Raw genomic sequence first — 3,034 nt, forward strand, 5'->3', positions numbered from 1 at the left:
CTCACAACCTACTTCACCTTACTGATCACAACTAAAAAAAAGAAACATCCTCCAGTAGACCTAACAGTGGCACTCAACTGCTCTTTCACAGTCTCTCTCTTTAATCCCACAGGATCAATCTCGTGGAACTGTAATTTCCACAGCAATGTTAATCCTTTCAAATATATTTCTTCAGTAACTTAATTCTTGGCTGATTCGCTAGCATTAACCCATATTACAGTCCAGCTTTCATCTCTTCATTTTCAGCCTTTAATTAAGCTATGCAGTATTATAACATTCATTTAACTATTTGCACTAACTAATGTAAGGCTCCAGCATTTTAGACCATTACTGTAGTAAAATAAATGCTGTTTGTTTTTTATTTTGTAAGGCAAACCTATCTACTTGTGAATTTTATTCCACTGCCAGGATTAAATTGCAGAGAGACAAGGTGGGTAAGGTAAAGAAGAGCACTGTGTAGCTCAAAAGCTTGTCTCTTTCACCAACAGAACTTAGTAAAATAAAAGCTATTACCTCACCCACCTTGTGTCTCTTAATATCCTGGACAAACATGGTTATAACAACAGTGCAAAGAACTAAATTCTGATTATCAGGCTGAACATTTATTTGCTGAGTTTGATCACAAGAAAATGTATGCTGTGTCTTATGCAGATTGTGGCACATATAGCATGTCATAGCATGGGTAGCAGTATGTAGGCAACAGGAGTCTCCCTGAGGCCACTATGCCCTTCTCCCCAGATATTGGATGGAGAAAAGGTAGTATGGGGCAGGTAATGAGTGGATCCTTGGTTCTGGCAACATGCCAACCAGTTCAGCTGCACTGGCATATATGAGGACATACTCTGTGCAAGCTATGGGGTTGGCCTCTGCTGGAGTAGAAGGAAACCAGGAGATAGGTTATGATTCAGAATCACAATCAGTTTTCTGGTCTCCTCCTGGGGCATCACAACATACTGTCCTACATATGGGGCAGTCTGTAAAATGGCAATTTTGCCCTTAATTAGTATTTATTACCTACCTTTGAAGCATGACTGTTAATCATTCTAATCTGTATTTTTTAAAAGTTATTTGTGTGAAGTTACTTTTAATCTGTTTTTGAGTGGAAGGGATGATCATCTGAAAGTCATAATTGTCATCCAACCATATCATTTCCAGCAATATTCCTGAGACAGGGTGGAGGGTACAGTGGATAATAGTCCTAGCTGTCAAACATTTTTGTGGCTTCCTGTCCCTTAGTCATATGCTGCTCAAGCAAACACAGACCTATAGAGATCTCTCGCTAACTTCCTTACCTAAAGTCCATTGTCAAAAGGCATTCAGTGACTTAAGTAACTAACCTAAAGTCTGAATTACAAATTTAACAATCAATGCACAACGTGAAATTCACCTTTGTGAACATAGGTGAATTGAAATTCACTTTTGAAGTCTAATGAATGATTGCCAATAATTTTTCCTTCTATTTGTTCAACTCTTATTGCAGTCTCCCTGCTGTCTCAAAATGGCAAGACAACTTTGCCCTAAAAATGGCTGGTAGTGTGTTAAACAGATTACTGCTTTCAGTCTAAAAGCTGTAAAGATGATGTTAAACATTTAGTTTGAACAAATATTTAAGCCTTTTTTAAAAACCAGGCTTGTGCTCTTTTTACCTTCTTTAAGATGGATAAAGAAGTTAGGGAGAGGGAGGGAAGGGGCATCTGCTTGATTGTTACCTTAAAGTATCAGGAATACCAACTATGATTTTTCCTGTGTTTAGAGGAGGATGTGTTTACTGAGTGATCTTACACCTAAATTGAAGGCCTTAAAGTGCTAAATTTTAACAGAGATGTCCTTTATCCAAAATGTTAATTGGCCATTGAAGTTAAATAGGTGGTGACAAAACAAATAAATAAAGAGTTTTTGTTAACCTGACTAAAGATTTATTCTTATCTTAAATGCTCAAATTTCACTTTCCTGACTGTTGAAATAACATCATTTCACTAGTTTTCCAGTTATTATAGTCTTCTGGGAAGACAAGACTTGAATTTCTAATGTAAAACCAAACAACAACTAAAACCCCAAGCAGAACACAAAATCTTTCAGGTCATCTTTATAAACCCAGTTTTGTTGTGTTTTATTTCTTTGCAGGACACCTTTAAGACTTCTCAGCTTTTTAGAGACATATCTTTGCAGTCAACTATCTGAGGTACTGAGCTTACCAATGCGAATACCTTAACCAGTTGGCACAACCATTTTGCATGGACAATGTGATGACTTTAAATTAATCTTTTGTGTACAGAGGCAATTTCCTGGCAAAATAGACATAACTAAGAAATTCTTAAAAACCACTTAAAACTGCCAATCTTGTTTTAATAAAACCAATTCAAACTCTGCTAACCAAGTAAATTATATTGGGGAAAACAAATTTTATGAGCATTTATGAACAATTTTACAAGCATTATAACAAAAAATTTGTCATCTACTTACTGAACTTGCCAAGTCATCTACTTACTGAACTTGCCGAGTTTTCTGAAGAAGTGGTTGATATTGTCCCTTCAAAAAAGAGACTTTGCTCTTAATCCTAATTTGTTGAAAATTAACCCTTGTGCAGTAGCCAAAGTTCTGTTTTAGTCAAACATTTGCAATTTCAGATTTTAATTCAGCTTGATTTGATAGGAGCAATTTTCTGCTTAGGTTCACACCCTGGGCCTCTATACTTAGCTCAGATACGCTCATGTTGAAAATAATGGATTAATCAATGTATTTGAATGGGCCACAATTTAAGTTATTTATACAATTATTTATAGTCCTGTGGATTCAGGCATCTTATTATTTTATCATAATTTTTATTACCATAACGTCTAGAGGCCACAACAGAAGTCAGAGCCCCACTAAGCGAGCATTGTACAAACCTATAGTGAGAGACAATCCCTGCCCCAAAGCAGACATGTAAGCATGTAATGTAAGCAGACAAAACAGACAGAGGGTCAGATGAAAAACAGAGACAGGGAGAGATGAAGAGACTTGCCCAAGGTCACATAGTAGATCTGTAGCAGAG

The sequence above is a fragment of the Chelonoidis abingdonii genome, chromosome 1 (genome assembly GCF_003597395.2).
Source record: "Chelonoidis abingdonii isolate Lonesome George chromosome 1, CheloAbing_2.0, whole genome shotgun sequence".
Classification (NCBI taxonomy): Eukaryota; Metazoa; Chordata; order Testudines; family Testudinidae; genus Chelonoidis; species Chelonoidis abingdonii.